The 14,146-nt window shown below is 40.7% G+C and overlaps 1 long non-coding RNA gene across 2 annotated transcripts in view; it reads left to right on the forward strand.

The window, feature by feature from the left end:
- Positions 1 to 12,507, forward strand: part of LOC122550823 (uncharacterized) — a 146,273-nt gene extending 133,766 nt beyond the window's left edge. The window contains exons 1-3 of one of the 2 annotated variants that reach the window (XR_015757369.1): positions 2,371 to 2,487; positions 9,690 to 9,885; positions 12,230 to 12,507. This is a non-coding gene — a long non-coding RNA (uncharacterized LOC122550823). Of the gene's footprint in view, positions 1 to 2,370; positions 2,488 to 9,689; positions 9,886 to 12,229 lie in introns of those variants that run through there. The other variant, XR_015757368.1, reaches the window with a different exon arrangement.
- Positions 12,508 to 14,146: the final 1,639 nt, after the last annotated feature.

The raw sequence follows: 14,146 nt of genomic DNA on the forward strand, positions 1-14,146 counted from the left end.
GCCTGTTAATATTTCTTTTCTCAAAAGTAGGTGCTATTAGATGTTGCCCAGCAATTTTATTTTCCTTCCACATGAAATGGTTGTGCATTCATGCAGAACTATAGCTAGCAAAATGTGAGCTCAGGTGCTTCAGAAATGGCAGGTGGCTGGACTTGACTTGACAGCAATTAGATGTACAAATCTTTGATTAGGCTTCAGGGAATAGTATCATTAGCAACACTGAATGGGCCTACAAGCTCACCGCTGCCTCATTAACTACAGTGCTTATTTTACATTACATGGATGGAATGTATTGTACACAGGATTAAAATGGCCACATAAGAAAGCAAGAAGCTGGAATAAGCATTTTCTGGATGGTTAGACATGTCCAGGTATGCTTTCTATTGGTACAGCCCATGTAGGTTGCTAGGGGTGGCAAATAAAAATAGCACTAGCAGTATTGGCTGATATATTTAGTCCCACCCAATGGAAAAGAATGCCATTCTGTTAGTGAAATTGATTAATAATACCAATTAATGGTTTGTTAATTGTTGATGTGTAGATTGGCACTAGTTTATGTTTGGCATTGTACATTCTCTCCTGTACTGTTATTACTGATCTAAATTGGTACTAAGTATCTTCAAGTCAGGCAAACATACTAGCATTATAGAAAAAGGAAATCACCAACTGATATATTATAATATATAATATAACTTATGTCTGTAATCTTGCTCATCCAATTCAATAGCTGAGATCTCTGTCCTCCTCTAATTGTGGCCTGTAGCATTCCCTGATCTTCATTGCTATACCATTGGCAGTTGTGCATTCAGTTTGCCAGTCTCCAATCCTTGGAAATCCCATACTAAATCTCTCCACATCTCTCCACCTATCTCTTCCCCTCAACACACCCCACCAACTGGCATTCCTTCAAACCCATTTCATTAACCAAGTTTTTACCAGATGCCTTAATAAATGACTCAGTATCAAAGTTCAATGACGTGAAACTTTAAATCAGTTTTTCTTTCCACACATGTTGTATGACCTGTTGAGCATTTCCAACATATTTTAGTTGAATATTAGGGCAGAAAATATTCTGAACTCAAGATGTGAATAACACTAATGTCATTTTTTTTAACATCACCTCATGAATCCCAACCACTTCCAGAGTATTATCAGATAGCCCAGGTTTTCATTAAAAATACAAATTTCTAATCGTAATGAGACTGCTTGCCCCATGGGCATGAATGCACTATTTGTAGTTAATTTCCACACTAATTTTAGTTATCACATTGTATTTGCACCATGTAATGATGATGGCATTAACATCACAGGTCATTTGTTTAGGTTGAACACAAGTAGAGGCCGTCAACATTAGATCGTCACCAAGAAATCCAATGAAAATTCAGGAGAAATGTTTTCTGTTAAAGAGTGGTAAGAATGTGGAACTTGTTACTCACAGGAAATGTTTAAAGGTAATTGTTTAAATGTGTCAAAGGGAAAACTAGACAAGAGAAGGGAATGGATTATTAATTTGTAGAATTTGAAAAGAAATAAAAAAGGGGTTTGAGTGAAATGTAAACACAGACATGGATTGATAGGCCATATGTCCTATTTCTGTGTGGTATATCCCATAGTATTCTAAATAGTCTTTTCAGAACTAACTTTGCAGCCTTAGCTCTGATGATCTGCTGTTTAGGTAGAGACGTGGCTTACCTTTACAATTTTTCTCAAGCCATTGAAGCGTCTCTTAACTTGATTTGGGTTCTGGAGATTGGTTCACATTCCTGCTGAGCATAGGTTTTAGAATATAAAAAACCAAGAAGGTTTGATAAACTTTAATAATGCCGCCAGTTAGAGTGTTGTGTGCAGTTTTCACTCTGGGAAGGATATTGGAATTTTGGAGAAGGTACAAGATAGCTGGTGAAGTACACATATACATATAAAGAAAGACTTGCAGTATTGAGTCCTTTGCATTAGAACAATGCAGATATTGGTCGATGATGATGGAAGCATTTTAAATCCTGAAAGAATGAGAAAAGTTAAACAGAAGTCAACTGTCTCCACTAGTTGAAGGGTCAAAAATGAAGGAGCACAGATATAAGATTACGTGTATGAAAAATGAGACAGAGGGCAGGAGAAACCTGCAATTATGAGGCTATAGAATTAATTGGAGGAGGCAGAAACCTATGTCAGTAGTCAAGATTGGATAAAAGGAACAGGGATTATAGTGATAAATGCAGCGAAATTATTTGTTTGCCTGGAGCATTGAAATATAATTTGAGGATTGCTGAACTATAGTGTATGATTTTACTATGGATAGGCTAAGGAGGCAGTCACCCAGTGTACCTGAAGTAGGATGCAGATTGAATGGTGGGCTGTTGATGTTATTCTGAAAGATTTGCTGGCTATCTAACCAACTGAGTAACTGCCGTAGCCACCACTGGCTGCCACCTCACACAAAAGAATGACACAAGTTTGCAGAAAAAGTATAGATTCACACGATCTTGGGTAAGTAAGACCAAAATATACAGACATTAACCGCGAGAAACAAAACTGTAAAACATGCCCAGGCAATGCTCTTAACATGTTAGAAATTCCAGTTTAGAGCTTGTGTAATCTGCAAGTTTGTATCTAATTATTTCTCAACATGCTGTTCTGCCAAGGCATTTTACAATTTGTATTTTTAAGGTATTTCACCACTCCCATCATCTCACAATAAGTTGTAATGCATACTGAAAATATGACTGCACCCTCAGACCAATATTGTCAAGTGTTGTGCAAAACCTTAAATCCCTTGGGAGTTTGAAAGAGGGTGTTCCTTATTATCCCCAGGTCAGAACTGCTTTCTTGGGTGATGTCCAATCCTTGGATTAAATCAACACAGTAAATTGCCTCAAGTGTAAGAGCAATAACTCAGCTCCCAACACAGCTGCCAGGTCTGCCTCTGATTGTACATTCTCTTGCGCGTGAATTGTAACAGATGCTTCAATTTAGATGGGTAGCCAGTGTTGGCCAATTCACTGCTTTATTGCAAATGCTGACACTTGTTTCCAAAGATTCCTATGCTGGAATTTAGAGTCATAGAGATGTACAGCATGGAAACAGACCATTCAGTCGAACCCGTCCATGCCGACTAGATATCCCAACCCAATCTAGTCCCACCTGCCAGCACCTGGCCCATATCCCTCCAAACCCTTCCTATTCATATACCCATCCAAATGCCTCTTAAATGTTGAAATGGTACCAGCCTCCACCACATCCTCTGGCAGCTCATTCCATACACGTACCACCCTCTGCATGAAAAAGTTGCCCCTTAGGTCTCTTTTATATCTTTTCCCTCTCATCCTAAACCTTTGCCCTCTAGTTCTGGACTCCCCAACCCAGGGAAAAGACTTTGCCTATTTACCCCTTCCATGCCCCTCATAATTTTGTAACATCTATAAAGTCATCCCTCAGCCTCCGACTCTCCAGGGAAAACAATCCCAGCCTGCTCAGCCTCTCCCTATAGCTCAAATCCTCCAACCCTGGCAACATCCTTGTAAATCTTTTCTGAACCCTGACTTCATTATCCATGCATTATGAGTAGCATTTGAAATAAAGTATATACCTTGTCAAGGAAGACGTGTGATGATGGAATATTAGTATGACTTGATTCACACAGAGCACTAGTCACACACTTCACCAGAGGAACTTTACATCGGTGATATAATAGCGGGATTGCACTGTGTAGATGAAAATAGATTTACAACTTCCATGCCACGATTCTGGGTAATCCAAGATGGAGGACGGGAAAAATTTCTGGCTGTAGGAGCTGCTCCTTTTTTTGAGGCACTTTAGGTGCTGGAGGTGATTTCCTCGAATTCCAGGAGCAGCAATTACTGTTTTATATGCTGTTGCATTGTTTTGGAATTTTGGGAAAAAAAAGTCAAAACAACAGCAGTTTAAAAGGGAGAAGAGCAGACAAAGGAAGCACATGTTGAGGATAGTGCAGGAGACAGAGAGAGAGAGAGAGAGAACCTGCACAGTTACCACCTTTGTTGTTTTAATTTGTGTATCACTGGACATAGGAGTGCATCTGGGAAAATTAACAAACAGTGAAATTCACAACTAATCTTGGAGGAACTGTTGGCCAAAGTTCACAACACAGAATCAGGTAAGTTAATTGTAGTTTTAAGTCTGTCCAAGAGAAAGGCTGCAGTAGTGAGTACAGTGGATTATTTCTTGATTATATGTTTTTGGAGATAAGTCTCTTGATTAAACTTAAAATATAAGCCATAATTATTCATTTAACCTGGGGCAGTGTTTGGAGAGGAATAAGACGGTGTTATTTTCTGGGTCTGTAGATTGTGAAGGAGCAAAAATGGCCTTTGCAGTGATATGTACTTCTTGTCAGATGTGGGAGTTTAAAGAGAGTTTAAGGGTTACTGCGGATTATATCTGCCATAAATGCTGTTGGGTGCGAATCTTATCAGATCGACTGGATCAGTTGGAAAGACAGATAGAAGCGATGAGGAATTTGCAACAGCAACAGTATGTGATGGATGGCAGATATAGGAAGGGGGAAAGTCTCAGATACAGTCACATAGATGGGTTAACTCCAGGAAGGGTAAGAGAGGTAGGCAGCTAGGGCAGGAGTCTTTTGTGGATATACCCATTTAAAACAGGTATGCTGTTTTGGAAAATGTATGGGGTGATGGATTCTCAGGGGAACGTAGCACGAACAGCCAAGTTTCTGGTGTTGAGACTGGCTCTAATGCAATGAGGGGTACGTCGGCTTCCAAGAGATCAATTGTGTTAGGGGATTCTGTAGTCTGAGGAACAGACAGACGTTTCTGTGGCCAGCAGAGAAAAAGCAGAATGGTGTGTTGTTTCCCTGGTGCCAGGATCAAGGATGTCTCAGAGAGGGTGCAGAATGTTCTCAAGGGGGAGAGGGGCCAGCAAGGAGTCATTGTCCACATTGGAACCAACGATATAGGAAGGGAAAAGGTTGAAACTCTGAAGGGAGATTACAGAGAGTTAGGCAGAAATTTAAAAAGGAGGTCCTCAAGGGTAGTAATATCTGGATTACTCCCAGTACTACGAGCTAGTGAGGGCAGGAATAGGAGGATAGAGCAGATGAATGCATGGCTGAGGAGCTGGTGTATGGGAGAAGGATTCACATTTTTGGAACATTGGAATCTCTTTTGGGGTAGAAGTGGCCTGTACAAGAAGGACGGATTGCACCTAAATTGGAAGGGGACTAATATACTGGCAGGGAAATTTGCTAGAAATGCTTGGGAGGATTTAAACTAGTAAGGTGGGGGTGGGGGGGTGGGACCCAGGGAGATAGTGAGGAAAGAGATCGATCTGAGACTGGTACAGCTGAGAACAGAATTGAGTCAAACAGTCAGAGCAGGCCGGGACAAGGTAGGACTAATAAATTGAACTGCATTTATTTCAATGCAAGGGGCCTAATAGGGAAGGCAGATGAATTCAGGGCATGGTTAGGAACATGGGACTGGGATATCATAGCAATTACAGAAACATGGCTCAGGGATGGGCAGGACTGGCAGCTTAATGTTCCAGGATACAAATGCTACAGGAAGGATAGAAAGGGAGGCAAGAGAGGAGGGGGAGTGGCATTTTTGAAAAGGGATAGCATTACAGCTGTGCTGAGGGAGAATATTCCTGGAAATACATCCAGGGAAGTTATTTGGGTGGAACTGAGAAATAAGAAAGGGATGATCACCTTATTGGGATTGTATTATAGACCCCCCAATAGTCAGAGGGAAATTGAGAAACAAACTTGTAAGGAGATATCAGCTATCTGTAAGAATAATAGGATAGCTATGGTAGGGGATTTTAACTTTCCAAACATCGACTGGGACTGCCTTAGTGTTAAAGGTTTAGATGGAGAGGAATTTATTAAGTGTGTACAAGACAATTTTCTGATTCAGTATGTGGACGTACCTACTAGAGAAGGTGCAAAACTTGACCTACTCTTGGGAAATAAGGCAGGGCAGGTGACTGAGGTGTCAGTGGGGGAGCACTTTGGGGCCAGCAACCATAATTCTATTCGTTTTAAAATAGTGATGGAAAAGGATAAACCAGATCTAAAAGTTGAAGTTCTAAATTGGAGAAAGGCCAATTTTGATGGTATTAGGCAAGAACTTTCAAAAGCTGATTGGACACAGATGTTCGCAGGTAAAGGGACGGCTGAAAAATGGGAAGCCTTCAGAAATGAGATAACGAGAATTCAGAGAAAGTATATTCCTGTCAGGGTGAAAGGGAAGGCTGGTAGGTATAGGGAGTGCTGGATGACTAAAGAAATTGAGGGTTTGGCTAAGAAAAAGAAGGAAGCATATGTCAGGTAAAGACAGGATAGATCGAGAGAATCCTTAGAAGAGTATAAAGAAAGTAGGAGTATACTTAAGAGGGAAATCAGGAGGGCAAAACGGGGACATGCGATAGCTTTGGCCAGTAGAATTAAGGAGAATCCATAGGGTTTTTACAAATATATTAAGGACAAAAGGGTAACGAGGGAGAGAATAGGACCCCTCAAAGATCAGCAAAGTGCTTTTGTGTGGAGCCACAGAAAATGGGAGAGATATAAATGAATATTTTGCATCAGTATTTACTGTGGAAAAGGATATGGAAGATATAGACTGTAGGGAAATAGATGGTGACATCTTGCAAAATGTTCACATTACAGAGGAGTAAGTGCTGGATGCCTTGAAATGGTTAAAGGTGGATAAATCCCCAGGATCTGATCAGATGTACCGGAGAACTCTGTGGGAAGCTAAAGAAGTGATTGCTGGGCCTCTTGCTGAGATATTTGTATCATCGATAGTCACAGGTGAGGTGCCAGAAGACTGGAGGTTGGCAAACGTGGTGCCACTGTTTAAGAAGGGCGGTAAAGACAAGCCAGGGAACTATAGACCGGTGAGCCTGACCTCGGTGGTGGGCAAGTTGTTGGAGGAATCCTGAGGGACAGGATGTACATGTATTTGGAAAGGCAAGGACTGATTCGGGATAGTCAACATGGCTTTGTGCATGGGAAATCATGTCTCACAAACTTGATTGAGTTTTTGAAGAAGTAACAAAGAAGATTGATGAGGGCAGAGAGCGGTAGATGTGATCTATATGGACTTCAGTAAGGCGTTCGACAAGGTTCCCCATGGGAGACTGATTAGCAAGGTTAGATCTCATGGAATAAAGGGAGAACTAGCCATTTGGATACAGCACTGGCTCAAAGGTAGAAGACAGAAGATGGTGGTGGAGGGTTGTTTTTCAGACTGGAGGCCTTGACCAGTAGAGTGCCACAAGGATCGGTGCTGGGCCCTCTACTTTTTGTCATTTACATAAATGATTTGAATGCGAGCATAAGAGGTACAGTTAGTAAGTTTGCAGATTACACCAAAGTTGGAGGAGTAGTGGACAGCGAAGAGGGTTACCTCAGATTACAACAGGATCTGGACCAGATAGGCCAATGGGCTGAGAAGTGGCAGATGGAGTTTAATTCAGATAAATGCGAGGTGCTGCACTTTGGGAAAGCAAATCTTAGCAGGACTTACACACTTAATAGTAAGGTTCTAGGGAGTGTTGCTGAACAAAGAGACCTTGGAGTGCAGGTTCATAGCTCCTTGAAAGTGGAGTCGCAGGTAGATAGGATAGTGAAGAAGGCGTTTGGTATGCTTTCCTTTATTGATCAGAGTATTGAGTACAGGAGTTGGGAGGTCATGTTTCGGCTGTACAGGACATTGGTTAGGCCACTGTTAGAATTTTGCATGCAATTCTGGTCTCCTTCCTTTCGGAAAGATGTGGTGAAACTTGAAAGGGTTCAGAAAAGATGTACAAGGTTGTTGCCAGGGTTGGAGGATCTGAGCTACAGGGAGAGGCTGAGCAGGCTTGGGCTGTTTTCCCTGGAGAGTCGGAGGCTGAGGTGTGACGTTATAGAGGTTTACAAAATTATGAGGCACATAGATAGGATAAATAGACAAAGTTTTTTTCCTGGGGTCGGGGAGTCCAGAACTAGAGGGCATAGGTTTAGGGTGAGAGGGGAAAGATATAAAAGAGACCTAAGGGGCAATTTTTTCACGCAGAAGGTGGTACGTGTATGGAATGAGCTGCCAGAGGATGTGGTGGAGACTGATACAATTGCAACATTTAAGAGGCATTTGGATCGGTATATGAATAGGAAGGGTTTGGAGGGATATGGGATGGGTGCTGGCAGGTGGGACTAGATTGGGTTGGGATATCTAGTCGGCATGGACAGGTTGGGCTGAAGGGTCTGTTTCCATGCTCTCCATCTCTATGACTCTATGACTCTATGTCACATGCAAAGGTTTTGCTTCCAAGTGCATGCGATTGAGGGATGTATATGACATGGATAGAAAACTGATAAGCAGATAGGAAAATAGGAATAAATTGGTCTTTTTCCCAGTAGCAGACAGTGACTAGTGGAGTACCACAGTGAACATTGCTTGGACCCCAGCTATTCACAATATATAGGAATGATTTTGATGAGGGAACTAAGTGTAATAGCTACAAGTTTGAAGACACCACAAAGTTGGGTGGGAGGTTAAACTTTGAGGAGGATGCAGAAATTCAGTATGAATTGGACAAGTTGAATGAGAGGGAAAATGCATGGCAGAGGAAGTGTGATGTTGATAACTGTGAGGTTATCCACTTGGCAGTAGAATGAAGAAGACAGATTATTATCAGAATGGCGTTGGGAAAGAAGAAGGTGCAATGGCATCTGAATATCCTTGTACAACAGACACTGAAGATGAGCATGCTGGTGCAGCAGACAGTGAAGACAGCAAAAGGTATGCTGGCCTTCATAGTGAGAGGATTTGAGTACAGGAACAGAAATGTCTTGCTGCAAATGTACAGAGCTTTGGTGAGACTACCTTTGGAGTATTGTGTGCAGTTCTGTTGGTCTTATCTGAGGAAAGATGTCATTGCTACAGAGGGAGTGCAGCAAAGGTTACCAGGTTTGCCAGTCCTGGATTGACAGGACTGATATAAGAAGAGAGACTGGTTTGGTAAAAAGTGTATTCACAAAAGTTTAGAAAAATGAGGTTAGGTCATTTTATCGAAACCTATAAAATTCGAACAGAAGCCTACGAAATTCTTACAGGACTAAACAGGATGAAGGAGCAGCGCTCTGAAAGCTAGTACTTCTAATTAAACCTGTTGGACTATAACCTCGTGTTGTGTGATTTTTAACTTTGTACACCCCAGTCTAACACCAGCATCTCCATATCATGTAAGAAGGATGTTTCTGTTGACCAGGGTGTCCAGAACTTGGAGTCAAAAAGTGTGGCGCTGGAAAAGCAGGTCAGGTCAGTCAGCATCCGAAGAGCAAGAGAGTCGACATTTTGGACAAAAGTCCTTCATCAGGCGTGTCCAGAACCTGGGGTCACTGTTGAATGATGTGGGTAGGCCATTTAGGATGAGGACTAAGATGAGGAGCAATTTCTTCATGCAGAGAGTGGTGAGCCTATGGAATGCTCTGCCTCAGAAAGCATTTGAGGTCAGAACATTGATGTTTTAAAGAAGGAGTCAAATAGAGTTCTTAGGACTAAAGGGATCAAAGAGTATGAGGAGAAAGCAGGATTAGGGTACTGAGTTGGATGATCAGCCATGATTATATTGAATGGTGGAGCAGGAAAGTAAGACTGAACTGCCAGTTTTGTTTCTATTCTCTACGTTTATTCTAAAACAAGGTAAGGAAGCCTGCAACAAGTTATCCAGATAAACTACTCTTTCCTACTGAGGTGGCAGGAGAAGATCAATTTGGAGGAATTCACACATAGCGTCCTGGAAAAGATGGGCATGAACCTGGGAAGTGACATCATATCCAAGAAAGAAGTTGCGTTTGGAGATAGAAGCAACAGTTTACAAGGATGGTTGGATAAAAAGGTCAGTTGAAATAAAAACTCTGGAAAGTCAGGTTAATGATTCAGTGAAATCCTCACATTCTCTTTTTCAGTTGAAGATGCTATTTACATATATTTACAATACTTGCTGCTTCTTTTTTAGAATTCCTGTATTTGAATTTATGGCTAGGTATACATATGCCTGCAAACACTGGTGACTACGTTTTACAGAAATTCAGTTGTTACACAAACGTTTTTCTAACAAAGTCTGACAACAATCAAATTTGCAAATAAAAAACAGGGAGTATACCTGTTTATTGTAAAGTTTAGATTTATCCAGCTTCTCATTTTGTGTAAATCCAGATCATGTTCTTTTGCATCTGAATAATAATTATTATCTGATTTATTTTGGCAGTGAGACTATTTGTCTTCATGGTTGATTTATGCAACAATAAACTTATTCGAAAAGGAAGATTCGCAAAAGCACTGAAAGTCAAATAATTTTCCTCATATTTATAAAAGCCTCGAGCAAACTTTATTTCTAAGAAGCAATTTGGCTAATATCATTTCTATGAACATTAATCAATGGGAAAAGTTGCCATATTAGAATTATACAATATATTAGACAAGTGTTTCTGCTCCCCAGTGACAAGTCCTGCTGAATCCACTAGATCTTTGGAAACACTATTCACACTATTGGGCACTTCTTGCTGCACATTGCAACTCATGTTCAGACTCCATACCTAATTTGATTTATTTTTGCACAACCGATCTTTATTTTACTTATGTCTAGCCCATTTTGTCTCAGGATTGTTTCCCCTTGAGGAGAGGGAAATGCTTAATAGCAATCATTAGGATCTCACTAATTAATGTCGGGCATGTTCTAGATGTAGAAGCAATTTGCTCACAAAAGGTGAGGTGAATCATCACGCCAAATTACTTGCGAGAATACGTTAATATGAATGTCATTCTGAGAGAAAGCAGAATTGTTTCTTAAAATGAAAGGAGGCAAAGAATTTAAAATACTGTTGTGTCCTCTTGTGATTGCTGAAATCTTCTAAATGACATTGTTTCCTATCAATGCTGGGTTTGAGAACCAGTTTAGTTCTGTTGGTCACACACTTGGCTCTGAACCAGAAGATTATAGCCTCAAACTCCTTGACTTGAAATCTGACTTAGCTAAACTGAAGTACAGCAGACAGGGACTGCTGTATTATTGGATATACTGAAATCTAAATGTGACCCACTGAACCACAATCCCTTTAGAGACATAGAGTTTTTACAGAACAGAAAGAGACTCTTCGGTGCATTGTGTCTTTGCCAGTCATCAAACGTCCATCTATTCTAATCCCTGTATACTATGGCACTTCAAGTGCTCATCTAAACAATTCTTAAATGTCTTAAGAGTAGCTGCCTCTAGAACCCTTTGAGGCAGTGAGGTTCAGGTGCCTACAACCCTCTGGTTGAAACCATTCTTACCCAAATCCCCCCTAACCTTCTGATCCTTACCTCTAAACTGTACTCCCTGAATATTGACCTCTCTGCTGAGAAGAAATGTTTCTCTCTATCTAGCCTATCTATGCATTTCAGAACTTTTACCCCTCAATCAGATCCCCTTCTCTGCTCTAAGGTAACTCATTTACGGTGGCAGCAACAGTGGCTCAGAGGGCAGCACGGTGCCTCAGTGGTTTGCACTGCTGCCTCACAGCGCCAGGGACCCAGGTTTGATTCCACCATCAGACGATTGTATGGAGTTTGCACATTCTCCCCGTGTCTGTGTGGGTTTCCTACAGGTGCTCCAGTTTCCTCCCACATTCGAAAGATGTGCAGGTTAGGTGAATTGGCCATGCTAAATTGCCCACAGTGTCCAGGGACGTGTAGGTTAGGTGCATGAGTAAGGGATAAATGTAGAGCAATAGGGGTAGGGGAATGGATCTGGGTGGGTTATTTTTTGGGGGGGGTCGGTGTGGGCGTGTTGGGCCAAAGGGCCTGTTTCCACACTATAGGGATTCTATGATTTTATGTGAAATCTATATAGTGGGAGTTAGTCAGAAATTTGAATGACACTTTTTAAAAAATCAAAAAGAAATTGCACCCAGAACAGGAGAAGGAATGCAGGCCAGTTGTAATTAAGTGGTAATAGTAAAATGGAAAAAGTAGCTGATACGTTTAATCTTTAATTTTTTTGACATGCATATTTTTATGCCACAGGTTATAGTAAGCACCCACTAATTGTATAATTACAATAATAGTAGCTTTTATTTAGCAACTCTATCCAGCATTTCACAATGTTAAATTTATGACCACGATCTATTTTATTGTCAATGTGGTAATGGATGTAATAAAATGCACAATTAAGTTTGCATATTCTGTTGTATTCTCCACAGATGAACATGGACATCTGGAGTTCACCACAGACAGTGCATCACACTACAACAGCAGCCACACAAACCACAAGAACTCCTGCAGAACAAAGACTGAGGCACCTGCACTGACAGGGTCCCCACCCAGTGTACACTCATCTGGAGTAGAGAATACAGTGCTCTCACTGTTCAAAAGCGAGCTTGTTGCAGGTTGTAGACACTTTTAAATTAAACAGCACATGGAAAAGCAGATGGTTACAGATGTTAGCTGACCAGATGTTAACTACCTCATCTGCACAGCACTAAACACAATGTAGTTTGGATAAGCTCAGACTGCACGATACTCACTGATAGAGTCAGTCATTAAACTTCTGCCGGAGAACCTTCACCAAAATCCATTGCATTACTGTGTGCAGTTGTTGTTGCCTCTGTTTTGCTGACCTATTCAATAAAGCATAATTGCTAACTGCAACTATCATTTCCCTAGAACTTAACAATAATGCCCTTCTCATCATGATACAAAGGGAGCAATTTTTAGGTTTAAACACTAATTGCGCAAGTTGTTGATATGTTATACCCACCCAAATAAATCTTCATGAAGCCAGTGTTAGGTTTTTTGCCCAGACTTATTTCCATTAATTTCACAAGCTGCCGATGAAAACCTCTCTCCCTGTAGATAACCCAACTATGTGGGTAGGGAAATACAGTAGGTTAGTTGATTTCAAATAGTTTGTAGCTGTGTGACAAAGGGAGAGGATGGAGTTATCAAGAGTGAATTGAATGAAAATCCACAAAATCATTGCAGCACCTTTAAGTGTCAAAAGCCTAAAGCAGCTATCCTGGAAGTGTGTGTCAAACCTGCAATCAGCTTTCCCTAGCATCATATAAAAAAACACTTTTAATGATTGCTGAAAATTGCTACCTCCCAACACCTACCCCCATGAATAGTCAGCAGGATTGAAACTGCAGAGATGAAAATGTTATGAAATTGTACCTATTAACTTCAATTAATAGATACAAAAAAGGCCCTCCTGATTACAGATGAGCTTGACCTAGCGGTAATTTTCATTCAATACCTTTGAGAAAGAACAAGTTAACCTATTTCTGTTGAACTTCTACTTTTAACAGATTAGTTGCAATAAAAACATGGTTATTTTCACTATTGTCTAGTAGCCAATTTATGTGGATTTCTCATTCTCATGGTGGCATTTATTTTGAATAAAAATATGAACTGTGAAAATTAGTTAAAGCATTAAAAATGTCCACGATATAAAGGTCAACTGACTCATAATGTGGAAATGCTCAGTCATGGATTTTCTTGATGAATTACAACACCTTTAGCCTACTTCTTATTGCCTGCAGCACTCACAGCTTTAGAAGTGGTGTTAACCAGCCTCGTAGCTCACACACTAGCATATTGTGTAGTCAAACTACATTTGACCTCAAGCAATTCCAGGAAGCTGAAAACGAGTAGAAGACTCACAACAGCAACCTTTATGTAACTGCAGGTGGGGCCTGCTTAATCTTACCTGAGGGTGCAGAGTCAAGATGACACACTGTATATTTTGGCAGTCATATAACAAAATCTGAGTTTGAGGTGTGCGCAGTTGTAAAAAAGTGAGGTTATGGATGTGGCCCAAATCAGCCATCTCTACAAACGTATTGTTTAAATTTAACAGCCTCAGCAAAAAATATGGATTTGGAAGGGAAGGCACTGCAATTCCACATGAATACAGTATTATACTCATTGGAATTCCAAGTGCTCTGTAACAACGTTAATGTTAGCCAACAACACAGTTGGATCATTTGTGACACTGGAAGTTTTGAAGTAAAGAATTTATGAAGCGTTGATAGAGCAGACAGGAAAACTAGCAGGAGGGTTAATAATCTGAAGAATCTATTTTAAGGTAATTGGCAAAATAACCAAAGGGAAGATGAGGC

Source organism: Chiloscyllium plagiosum, unplaced genomic scaffold, assembly GCF_037043375.1.
Source record: "Chiloscyllium plagiosum isolate Xiang-an unplaced genomic scaffold, Cpla_swu_hap1 HiC_scaffold_6, whole genome shotgun sequence".
NCBI lineage: Eukaryota > Metazoa > Chordata > Chondrichthyes > Orectolobiformes > Hemiscylliidae > Chiloscyllium > Chiloscyllium plagiosum.